Source organism: Hippopotamus amphibius, chromosome 1 (genome assembly GCF_030028045.1).
Source record: "Hippopotamus amphibius kiboko isolate mHipAmp2 chromosome 1, mHipAmp2.hap2, whole genome shotgun sequence".
NCBI lineage: Eukaryota > Metazoa > Chordata > Mammalia > Artiodactyla > Hippopotamidae > Hippopotamus > Hippopotamus amphibius.
Window position 1 is genome coordinate 109,039,277 of NC_080186.1, and position 13,034 is coordinate 109,052,310.

Below are 13,034 nucleotides of genomic sequence, written 5' to 3' on the forward strand. Positions count from 1 at the left end.
ATTTGTCTGATGATGAGTGATGTTGAGCATCTTTTCATGTGTTTGTTGGCCATCTGTATGTCTTCTTTGGAGAAATGTCTATTTAGGTCTTCCGCCCATTTGTGGATTGGCTTATTTGCTTTTTTGGTATGAAGCTGCATGAGCTGCTTGTATATTTTGGAGGTTAATCCTTTGTCCGTTGTTTCATAGGCAATTATTTTTTCCCATTCTGAGGGTTGCCTTTTAGTCTTGTTTATGGTTTCTTTTGCTGTGCAAAAGCTTTTAAGTTTCATGAGGTCCCATTTGTTTATTCTCGATTTTATTTCCATGATTCTAGGAGGTGGGTCCAAAAGGATCTTGCTTTGATGGATGTCATAGAGTGTTCTGCCTATGTTTTCCTCTAGGAGTTTTATAGTGTCTGGCCTTACATGTAGGTCTTTCATCCATTTGGAGTTGATTTTTGTGTATGGTGTTAGGAAGTGTTCTAATTTCCTTCTTTGACATGTTGCTGTCCAATTTTCCCAGCACCACTTATTGAAGAGGCTGTCTTTTTTCCATTGTATATTCGTGCCTCCTTTGTCAAAGATAAGGTGCCCATATGTGTTTGGGCTTACTTCTGAGTTCTCTATTCTATTCCATTGATTTTCCTTTCTATTTTTGTGCCAGTACCATACTGTCTTGATCACTATGGCCTTGTAGTATAGTTTGAAGTCAGGAAGCCTGATTCCACCAACTCCATTTTTCCTTCTCAAGATTGCTTTGGCTGTTCAGGGTCTTTTGCGTTTCCATACAAATCGTAAGATTTCTTGCTCTAGTTCTGTGAAAAATGCCATTGGTAATTTGATCGGGATTGCATTGAATCTGTAAATTGCTTTGGGTCGTACAGTCATTTTCACTATGTTGATTCTTCCAATCCAGGAACATGGTATGTCCCTCCATCTGTTTGTGTCGTCTTTGATTTTTTTCATCAGTGTCTTAAAGTTTTCTGCATACAGATCTTTTGCCTCCTTAGGCAGGCTTATTCCTAGATATTTTCTTCTTTTTGTTGCAATGGTGAATGGGAGAGTTTCCTTAATTTCTCTTTCTGCTCTTCCGTTGTTAGTGTATAGGAAAGCAAGAGATTTCTGTGCATTAATTTTGTATCCTGCTACTTTACTAAACTCATCAATTAGTGTTAGCAGTTTTCTGGTAGAGTCTTTAGGGTTTTTTATATATAGTATCATGTCATCTGCAAAGAGTGACAGTTTTACTTCTTCTTTTCCAATTTGGATTCCTTTGATTTCTTTTTCTTCCCTGATTGCTGTGGCTAACAATTCCAAAACTATGTTGAATAATAATGGTGAGAGTGGAAACCCTTGTCTTGTTCCTGTTCTTAGAGGGAATTCTGTCAGGTTTTCCCCATTTAGAACGATGTTGGCTTTTGGTTTCTCATATATGGCTTTGATTATGTTTGCTGATTATTTCATTCATGGTAACATTTTTATACAGAACAGATACTACTTTAGTTGAATCATTCAGAAAATGATTTCCATGAGACAAAAACTAAAAAATAAATCATCACTCCGAAAACTAGCTTTCTGCACTGAGCAAGTTCTGCCTAGGGCTCCAGAGGTTTTGAATAAGCTTGGTGCTTAATTGCTTTAATATATGGTCTATGGGGTTTAGGCTATTTTAATAGCACTTCAAATAAATCATTGCAATGTGACTTTAAGCAAGTCACTTAACTTTGATTAGGTTTCAATTGCTGAAGTTTAGGAAGAATTTGGCCAACTATTGTTTTCCTGCCATAGAATGTACTCTTGAGCTTCCTCACACCCTAAATTCACCCCTCAGTTTGCATGGGGGTTGTGATGCAGGTGGAGCCCCAGTGCAGAAACACAATCGGCTTGCTCCTTCCTTTACTTAGTCATGAATGCTTAGAGGGACAGCTGGACGTTGTGGCCATTGTCACCCTTGTGAAACCACCAGCCTAGCCAATCCCAGCAGAGTTAGAGTGACACACAGATCAGGGGAACTGCCCATGTTCCAGACTCACAAACCATGAATAGGATGTAGGTTAGAAGATGACTCTCTTTCCCTGGGTAACCCATGAGCTCGTTTACCTGTTACTTGAATGGTTGATGGTTTGAGCCCAACAGATAGTGTTCTGTGACTGATCCCAGGTGTTTTTGAGCTCTCTTTGTGCTGCACATTCTCTGTGCACTACTTCTCTGATCCTGATCCTCACCCTCTCCCTTTCAATCAGATACAGGAAAATACTGCCCCTACTCCTAAGGTTCACGTTAGTTTCTAAAGAGCTTGGTAAAAAGAATTATTTTTTTTAAGGGTAAAAACAAGTTCTGGAATTCCAAGCTCACTGACAATATAACCTTTCTTCCTGAGGCTGAGTTTTCTGCAGCTGCTCACTCCTGGACAGCTGGTACCGATTCCCTGAAGCCAAATAGCGAGAATATGTCTCTCATTGAACAACTTGGTTTTGGGGGTTCTTTTTTGTTCTTTGTTTGTTTGTTGTTTGTTTTTTATTCCTTGTAGCCAGAAAGAACACACTTCAGGGTAAGAGGATGTTAGAAAGAGTCTATTATAAGATTTGGGCTTTGGTTGGGTGATATGGGGGAGGATGGGAGGACGTAGGGGATGTTTCATATTGAGTACTGTTAGCACCGGCAATTGATGATTGAAGTAAAGAAGTAACAGTCATTTTGTTATGAAAAGAAGAGGAGGTTTGGGATTTTGTAGGTTCCACGGTGACCTTGTTTTTGTCTGTGCCTGGAAATGTTTATGAGGTAGACTTGTTTTGCTTGATTTTCAGTCTCAGAATAATCTTGTGTGAGGCTGATATTCCGTATCTGAGATTGTTTACTTCCAATATGAAAAGAAATCAGTCAGGCTGTGAGTGTAAGATTAGTTCAGGGCAGCAGACGCTGGTATTTTTTCTTTCTCACTGGAAATCCCTAAAAGAGAGAACAGAAAAAGCAAGCACTCTGGTCCTCAAGCTGTAGATGCAAACCTGACAGGGTATCAAAGTGACTTTAACTAAGTGTTTGGAACTGTTAAAAATATTGTCGGTCGTTGTTTGTTTGAGTCCAGGAATGCGCAACCAGCAGGCTACAGTGCCAACTATATCCCCATTATTGCTGGTGTAAGGGTTTTTCTAGTAGCTATTCTTGTAAAAGGAATTTCTCAGCTTAGAAATGGTTTGTACACATGTATCTCATTTTGCTAATCCTGCCCTACTGCCTTGCAAAGAAGCTTTACAAATTCATATTCTCAATCATTTATGAGAAAAGTCTTTTTGCCACTCTGTGTTCAACACTGGATAGCTCTGTACATGCCATTTATTTTGCCAACAATTAACCCCTTATTGAGAGATGTCTTCAAGTGAGTTTACACTCACTGGTTTAACTGACATCCTGGAAAAGCTGATATTTTGACTTTTCTGTGTTCTCTTCTTCTTTATGACTGCTCTGTTCTCTCAGATAAGCTGAGCCAAGTAAAGTGCAAACATATCACTGTTGCTTGGTGGATGCTCTTGCCTGTTGGGTTCATGTATTCTTCGCGATTTTGAGGGTGAGGGATTGATTCACAGAAGAGATATGAGGTTGTGTTAACTTGACTTCCCTTCACAGACAGCCCAGGCTGCTGCCAGTTGGGAACTCACTCATCCTGAGGAGTGAATCTCCATGATTGAGCCTGAGCAAAATAAAAATTAGAAAACAGATTTCTAAGTGTACGTTTCATTTGAATAGGACATTAATTATTAGATCTTTTCTTCATTTGTAGTCAAAACAAAAGGAGAGACTGTGCCGAGACCAGCTCGGCGACTCGAGGTGAGTGACGGGTGCCGCAAGCTTGAAGAAAACACAGACACAGACTGAAGAGAAAGATGGGACCGGGGGACTCAAGACCTCTAGGATCAAGAGCCTTGCTGCTTCATCCCACGTGGCTTTTATTGAGTTCTCGGCATAGCCTAAGGGTCTAACACTCCCAGGTTAATCCCATAAACAATCAAAGGCCTCACATGACTGGGGGCAATGATCTTTGTTTGCCTCTTGGGTCCTGATTTGAGCTGGGCGTGGAGAGCAAAGCAGCCCTGGGGGCAGGAGACCTCTCTCAAAAGGATTAAGGGTCTGTGCCCCACCCGTGTTGGCCCCTCTGGGACTATGCCTGTCTTAGGTTGTTCCTCCCTTGAGGAATCTTACCCGTTTCTGGCTAACCAGTCATCCTCCAGGGCCAAACAGGGTGATATTAGTCTCCATGCCCCGCACTCTCAGCTCCTCCACTGCTCAAGCAGGACATTCTGAATCCCATCGCTCGGCCCACATACTTCAACGTTTTCAATGTTTCAAAAAGGTTCCAGAATGTCTTCCCACATACATTCTTCTCCATTATACATGAGAACCATATGCTCAAAGACGGTAATGAAATCACCATGTACAGCAAACTTGGTACGCAGTGGAGCTGGTATTTGCATCTTGGACTGCTATTCCTAGGGCTGTGCTCTCGTTGCTACAGCACAGTCCTAGGATAGGATCGGACTGGAAATACGGTAGCACTAGAACACATCAGTAAAAGTTAGTTTCTCCTTGTTACCTATATTTACCTGCTTGACAAATATTTACCGCATGTTCTATCTGGCAGGCTCTGGAGCAGGCACTGGGGAGGAGGGGTGAACAAGGCACACAGAGCACCTGCTCTCAGGAAGATGACCTCTAGCACCAGAGCCAGGTGTTTTACAGAGAATCACATATATGTTTTTTAAGGATGACCGTGGTGTATTTCATACACATGTTCCTTGCTCCCATTTTGTCAGCAGGGATTGAAAATTGACTGAGTATAAATAATCAGACTTTATTTTACCAGTAGAAATACTGATGTTTGACACAATGTCCTCTGAATTTCAGCTGTAGGTTCCTGGACAGTGTGTTGTATGCTTCGGACAGCGTAGCCTGTGTCCAAACCTGTGTGATGGTTCTACCATCACTAAGTTGTTCCCAGGGTTTTGAAAATCTCCTGTTCTCTTTGGGAATCAGTTTCTTTATCAGTAAAAAAAAAGCTGTTATTCAAGTCCTCCAAAGTCCCTTTCAGTTCACATTTCTCTGAATGCATAAGAGACTGAGATGCATATTAAATGGGACCTGGGAACTGCAGCCAAGAGCAGACCTTGGTATCTTCTCTGTGTGTCTCATGCAGGAGCCTAAGCCAAGCCCAAACCCTGAAAAGACATAAATGATAGAGGAGATGGAAGAAAGAAAATCAGCAGCTTGGAAGAATGAGAATAACACAAAGAAGGGTAAAGAAATGGTAGAGCAGTTGGCTGCCAGCAGAGATGAAAAGAAGGACAAGCTGAGTTCACAAGAATCAAGGGAAAGTGAAGAGTGCACACAGCATTATCCATGTCCTCAAGGAGCAGCCTGAGCTGAGCAGGGAGGACTGAGAGAGTAACTTACTCCACAGTGAACCTGTGCACCTGCCGAGGAGATCCACAGCATGGATCAGGGTTCGTTTGCACTACTGGGAGCACCAATTCCAAAAGGAGGAGGAGGAGCCCCTGAGGCTCTGTGCTGGACCCTGCTGTTTGCACCCGCAGCTGCCCCCACAGCAGATGCCCCAAGTAAGCGTGAGCTTAGAGGGAGAAAGAATGTTTGGAGAAGGGATGGAGATGTCCATTCTTTCCTTCACCAGTTTTGCCCTGAGGTCAGGAGGGGGCAGGGTAAGGGGACCCTTCCATCTGAAGCAGAGGTACTAGTAATATTCTACCACATTTACACTTGGAAAGACTTTACACACAGTATTTCTTAAGTATATGTGAGGGTTTATTTTTCCTCATGCTTTGTGAACAACTTGGAGTTCAGCTATCAGTAAGATTTACCTGAGGACATCAAAGCAGTGGGAAGAAGAATCCAAGTGGATACTTTCAACAAAGTGTGGGGCTCTTCTCAATTGGGTGTTGTGGCAGACCAGAGGATGGGAGGGGAGGCCAAGGACATCTCTTCCTAATGACAGTGAACCCCTGAGAGGAATCACTGTGGAGAGCTGAGTCTTCCTCAGAGTCACCAGAGGTCTGGATCAAAGGGCGTGGATAATGTAGGGCAGGCACGTCCTTAAGGAAGGGGATTTGCTACACCTTGGGAGAAAGCAGAGTATCTCTGAGAGCACATTTGGGAAGGAATGTAGTTGAAAAGGTGGAAGATTTGCAACCACTTTTATTCAATCAGTGAACAAATGTCACTGAGACCCTACTCGCAGCTTGATTCGGTGCCAGGAGACATGAACACAGAGATGATTAAAGGGTATTCCAACTTTCCTGGAGCTCTCAGTCCAGCGACCAAAAAGTCATGAGAAGTGTAATGGGGGTGGATTCACTGGAGGAAGTGACCCGTGCTGCCTAGGGATGACCTCAGTGTTTCTCGTGGCCGCCCTTCTTTCTTTTCCAACAGCTGGTGATCTATCCAGGCCCAACAACTGTGGCTCTCAGCCAGATTTCAACCTCTCATGATACAACTAACACCTGGGATCCATGTTGGCTCAAAGTAGCCAACACTGCCAACGTTTCCAGAGGAAACTGCTGATGTCTGTCTCTACTGTCTATGTCCTGGTCAGTAGGAGAAATGAACAGACAAATTGAATAAGTCTTATAGTTTCATCATGTCATAACAATCAGGGACTATCTGTCTTCTCTTACAAAAAGCAATGCCTTCTAGACTTCAAATTCTCTCCCCATTTCAAAGACAATTTAAATATTGGTCATATTCCTAGAATTTTAGAACTTGGTGCTTTACCCTTACATTTCAGATCCAGTAAGCAAAGTAAAGGAGTAAAGCAACTTCCAAGTTTGCAGTGAGAATGTAGTGGGGTCTAGCAGTAAAATCCTGGCTTTCACGTGCCTGATATCTCTTTAGTGCTCTTAGAAACAGAATAATCTAACACTCCTTGAGTCACTCCTCTATCCCATCATGTTGTACAAAATATAATATCTCTGCTCATCTAGATGACTTGGATCCTAAATTAGCTGAGTTCCACGAATGCATTTACAAAGCCCCTGTGGGTAAAGCACTGTGCTAATTCTACTGTGGGATACGAATGAGGGTACACATTCCTTACTGAAGAAAGTTTGAAGATGACTGGTCCCAGCTCAGCCTAGGTATCTCTCTGTAGGTAGAATAACAACAGCAGACACCAATAGGTTCCACCTGCTGAAAGGGAAGATGAGGATGAGGTGCAATGACTCAGCTCAGTGTCCTCAACTCAATGAAGTCCACTGGCTTGTTTTCAGTTTCCTCTCCCCTGCCTTGCTTGGAAACTCTCTCCAGGTGGTAAACTGGAGCAAATGTAGGCTCATCTGCTTGTTTCTCATCTCTCAGGATCACTCACTGACCTTTACTGCCTGATGGCCAGTCTTTTGAAAATCTCTGTCTCATCTATTTTGTCCAGTTTATTGTTGTTGCTTTCTTTTGCTGTTTCAAGTGGGAGAGTAAATCCAGTTTCTGTTAGTGTGTATTCGTGTGGCACCCCCTTTATAAAATCACAGTTGGAAAATATCTATCAAGATCCTGAAAAGAAACTTTTCCAAAATAAAAAGCACAGTCACAACCAGGGTAAGACTGTGAACGAAGGAAAACCCTTAAACTTGACTGATAAGGAGCTAATATCCAAATATATAAACAGTTGGTAGGACTCAACATCAACAAACCCCAAACAACCCAATTAACAAATGGGCAGAAAACCTGAGCAGACGTTTTCCCAAAGAGGACATACAGATGGCCAACAGGAAAAAAGCTCAACATCAACTATCATCAGGGAAATGCAAATCAAAATCACAGTGTGATGTCACCTCACACCTATCAGAATGGCTATCATCAAAAAGAACACAAATAACAAACACTGGCCAGGATGGGGAGAAAAGGGAACCTTGACACATGGTTAGTGGGCACAGAATTATCACATAACCCAACAATTCCAGTGCTGGGTATGCATCCAAAAAAACCCCAAAACACTAATTTGAAAAGATACATGCACCCCAGTTTTCATAGCAGGGTTATTTAGAATTGTCAAGATAGGGAGGCAATCTATGTGTCCATCAACAGATGAATGGATACAGAATATGAGGTATATGTAGTAAATGGAATACTTCTCAGTCTTAAAAAAATCAATGAAGTTTTGCCATTTGCAACAGTATGGATGGACTTGAAGAGTACTGTGCCAAGTGTAATAAGCCAGACATCACTTATATGTGGAATCCTCAAAAATACCACAAACTAGTGAATAAAACTAAACAGAAACAGACTCACAGATATAGAGAACAAACTAGCGGTTACCAGAGGGGAGCGGGGAGGGGGAGGGGGAGGGGCAACCTAGGGATCGGGATGAAGAGGTACAAACTATTATGAATAAAATAAGCTACAAGGGTATATTATTCAACACCGGGAAGATACTCAATAGGTTATAATACATATAAATGGAATATAACCTTTAAGTTGTGAATCACTATATTGTACATGTGTAAATTATATAATAATGTATATCAACTCTACGACCAAAAAAAAAAAGTGTATTTTAAAAGCACCATACCCGTTTTAAGGACAATGCTGGCCTGACTCTATGTTGGGGATTGCAAACCCCATAGCCCCTTGCCCAAAGGCTGAGGGAATGTTCCCTTGAGGTCTGTGGTGAAAACCAGTCCTTTGTGAGTGGAGATGCCTCTTGAAAAGCATGTCACCCTTGATTATTCCTATTCTCCAAAAGGTCCTTCAAAGGAAGGGTGAACGTGACTACAAAGTGGCCCAATGGAAAGTTCCAGCTTTGGGGCTTTCGTGGAGTATCTCTTAGGAAACACTGCTTCCAGGCTGACTTATGTTCCCTGAGGAACCAGGGAGAGACACCAAACATTTCAAATTGGTGGGCTACAACCCAGGCACTGAACGAGGGGCAGAGATTCCCAGACCCTCTCTCAGGAACCTCATCGGTTGCTCCAAAAGAGACCCCACAAAGTCCTCCACTCACAGGATCTTCCTCCTCTTGGTGGTATAAAATGACCCTGTGCCTTATTTGCTAAGCAGGGGACACAGCGCTAGATACTACTGTTTCTTGGGTGTATTGCCATGCCAGTTATACAAAAGAAAAGAAAGACGGGAAAGCTAGGTGAGGTATTAGAAATATCTGTCCTCCCGGGGCTGCAAGAGGCAGTCACCTGGCCACACAGGTCTCCCTGAGTTTAAGACCTCTGGTGGTGGTTCTGCAGTAAAGGAATAAGCTGGTCCACTTTCTTTCCAGCAGAAAATGGGGAATGGGACTGGTCTGAAATAAAGTGTTCTTCATTGGCTGATTAGGGCCTTAATCCTCATCAACTATGATGGTTGTCAATTCAGTCTGGCCCTGGAAAGGAATACAGCATTTTTCCCCAAAACAAACTTAGAAGGGGAGTAGGAAGGGTTATCTTCCAGGAAAATGTATCTAGGAAATGCTCCCCAAGAATTTGCCCAAACTACTGAATATATTTACAGTGGTCTGTTATTAACCATTACCTGTCAGGAGAGTGTGCAAACACTGTCCCCCATTACCACAAATTGTGCAGTCGAGTTTCCTAAATTTGGAGAAATCAAAGGGCTCAGTACATCTGGAGTGCAATGGATAAGCCTTTTTTTTTTTTTTTTTTTTTTTGGAAAACCATCTTCCTGATCATGGGATCTCCCCAGCGCCTGTACCACAACAATGCAAGATACCAATAATAGAAGCAATAGTGTGAGAAAGAAAACAGAGCATATGTGAGAACTCTCTATCTGCTCAATTTGTCTGTAAACCTAAAACTGTTCTAACAAGTAATGTCATAAATTTTTTAAAAGATGTAATGATGCAACACCCTCAAATCAAAGTGTTGCTGGCATCCTATAACTGCATAGTTAATACTAGCCCTTGAGGTGCACCAACCTGGAGTCTGACCAGGCCTATGCCATCAGCCTCTGCAGCCTGGCAGTTCCCCTGGAATCTGGCTGTGGAAACATGTAGGTCAAGGTGGCCGCAGAGCTCCATATGGTGCAGAGAGAACACTGGAATGTGGTGACGGCGGGGAGAAACCATCGGAGGGCCGAGGTCGGTGAAGATCCAGGACGACTCAGATTCAGCAGCTGCCCCACCCGCGGCCACAGAGCAAAGGACAGGGAGGACAGGAACTGAGAGCTACCGGATGAGGTCGCTGCCTGAAAGATAAAAGCAGCTCAGGAGGCTTTGGTCAATTTTGAGAATGGGAAGCAGGAAAATGAGTTGAAGTACGACTCGCATGTTCCGTGGTGGCTTGAACCACCAGTCTTCCAGGTAACAGCACGCTCGCATACTGTACTCACAGAGCCGCATTACACACTCTTCTGCTGTTGCCACGGGGTGAGAACGTGCCCCCCAACCCCTCCCTCCGGTTCTGAAAACACACTCAGACTGGCCACTCAGGACACGCTGTTCTCACATGGGGCACATTAGGGCCTTGATACCAGGGAATGGGCCAGGCCGCCTGCGCCTCGCCCATCGGGAGCCTCCGCTCAGGTGACAGGGGACCGCCACAGCCTCTGGGGCTGCAGCCCGCCCTGTGCCCCTCTTCCCTGCGCGTCCCCCTCCGCGGAATGCGAGGCTGGGACAGGCTTTCAAAAGTGGCCGACGTTCAAAACTTTAAAACTGGCCGCTGAGCCATATAAACGTCCGGAGGCTGGAAACGTCGACGGGGAGCCCGTGGGCCGCGCTGAGCTCCGCTCCCAGGACCCAGCGGCCGCCTCAGTCTCGGGGACGCGGGTGGGCGGAGAGGGGGTGAACCCGGAAAGCGGAGGAGGAGCACGAAGGGGAGGGAGGAAAGAGCCCAGAAGAAACACTGTCAGCTGCTCACACCCGACCTCACCCCTCAGGGCGCCAGCGGCCTGGGTGCTCGCGGTGCGACGGGTGGGGCCGCGGCCGCTTCGGCTCCCATCCGGTTCCCAACAGAGAGAGGACGCGCCGTCCCCCGACGAAGCCGGCAGCGCCCCGCGCGTCTACCCTTGCACCTGGGTCCCAGGGAGGGGACACCCCACGACGTGCCTAGCCCTGTCCTGAGGATGTTCAGAGCTGCCAGGGCAGCGGCGAGAGGATAACTGCAAAGAAGGGGAAAGGAAGTTTGGGGGTTTTTTGGCGTTTGGGTTTTTTTTTTCTGGCGGGAATTTTACCTCAGGGCAGAAAACTCTAGAAATGCCGGCAGAGCAGGCGCATTTGGGGGAGGCCGCCAAGCCCTCCGCTGTCGCTCCTCCCGAATGGACTTCGTGTCTTTCCACGACGTACAAACCTGAGGGCAGGCGAGTCAAGCGCCTCCTGGCATCGCGGAGCAAGCGGGCTCACGGCGGGGGGACGAGAGCTCCCGGCGGGAGGCGGGTGTTGGGCCCGCGGCGGTTCCATGGTGTCATGGTGAGCACTCTGGACTCTGAATCCAGCGATCCGAGTTCGAGTCTCGGTGGGACCTTTCCCTTTAGGCCGCGCCGGCGTCTTTTACTCCCGCAGCCAGAACTCAGTCTCTTGCCGAAGCCCGCGTTCCTCCGGCTCCTGTTCCTGCCACCGCAGGCACCTCGCAGCCGCGTCCCTGACCTCTGCCGGCTCCTTCTCAAGAATACCGGCTTCTCCGACCTGCGCGGTCCACATGGGCAGGTGGCGCGCAGGTGGGGGACGAGCCCGGGGTGTCCCCGCTGGCCCCGGGCGGTCAGCCCGTCTCTGGCCATCGGAGGCCCGGCCCCGCCGCCAAGCGGCGCAGCGACCGAGCCAGTGCCACCCCGCCGTCGGGGCCCCCTGGGTCTCGGGGGTAAAAGGCAGAGGCTGCGCCGCCTGAGTCCTGCCCCGCGAGGGGGCGTCACACCGCAGGCGTAACTGCGCGCTTGTCCCTGTGAGTCAGGGGTCGCTGTGGGGGGCTGTGATGTCGCTGGTCAGACAGGGTGACAGCCTCTTATGGTTCCAGACCCGAATGGGTAGTGCTGTATTTAGGTGACTATTCTATTCTGAAGTTTGATCCTATTCTACTGTGTTCCGATTTTATTCAGAATTTCTAGCTCCTAAGTCTCCATTGGACACGAAAAGCCACTGTTAGGCTGAGATTTCAATCTTGACCCCAAGAATTCCCGTGCTTTCATCCCAAGCTCAGCCAGAAAGAGGAGAAAGGCCAAGGATTCCAGCGTCTGGGGAGACCAGGGCTCCCTGACCCCTCTCCACCCAGGCCTTTGAGACACTTGCAGAGCTTATCATCAAGGCTAGCCTGTAGCGAATATACTTTGGTTAGATTTGGGTGGAAACCAGATTTATTTTTTATCATTATAAACTTAAATTCCTTTTTCAAATGTTGCCTCTGGATATGGAAAACACAATGTAACAAATAAACCTTTTGTGCAAGGCCTTCTGTGGAACAGCCACATGGATAAGAACTAGCCGAAGAGAGTATAAAACATAATAATTTATGTGTACCCCAGAACAGTGACAAAATTTTAAAACCTGCTTTCGTCAATTCTGTTATGATTGGCATTGTTGGTATTTCTTTATTCTTTTGTCAATATAGTGTGGGAAAAAGCAAAGGAGGCGGTATAAGATATTGTATTTCTATTATTCCCAGTGCCCTTAAAAGCAAAACTAGTGGTATTAGAGAAAAGAGTCTCAGTTGAAAGACAGACATTCAATCAAAGCCTGTAGTTCTGAGTTTGAATTGTGAATGTGAATATATGTGAATGCATGAACACATACAGATATGAGTATGTATTTGCTAGCTCTGTCCACTGCAAAGGTCTAGAATTCAACCACTTCCATTGAGTGTCTTTAGGTTACACAATTTGATTTGGGAATAATGTTTTTCACAGAAAGGAATCAGAGATTTTGAGAGATATGACTGAGTCCCGGTCAGGGGCAGATGAGACAGAAGCACCTTGTCATAGTGATATCTACAAAGGTCTCAAAGACTATTAAAATCTTATGAAAAGGAGAAAGGAGCCAGCATAAAGGCACATTCACTGCTGAAAGAGAGGATCATTGGAGTATCAGTAAGGACTCTATTGCAATGAATTGAAATACTTCAA

At 45.5% G+C, this 13,034-nt stretch overlaps 1 non-coding gene across 1 annotated transcript; it reads left to right on the plus strand.

The window, feature by feature from the left end:
• The first annotated feature begins 11,374 nt into the window (after window positions 1–11,374).
• TRNAQ-CUG (transfer RNA glutamine (anticodon CUG)) lies at window positions 11,375–11,446 on the plus strand. The gene has a single exon. It is a non-coding gene; the product is annotated as a tRNA-Gln (tRNA).
• Window positions 11,447–13,034: the final 1,588 nt, after the last annotated feature.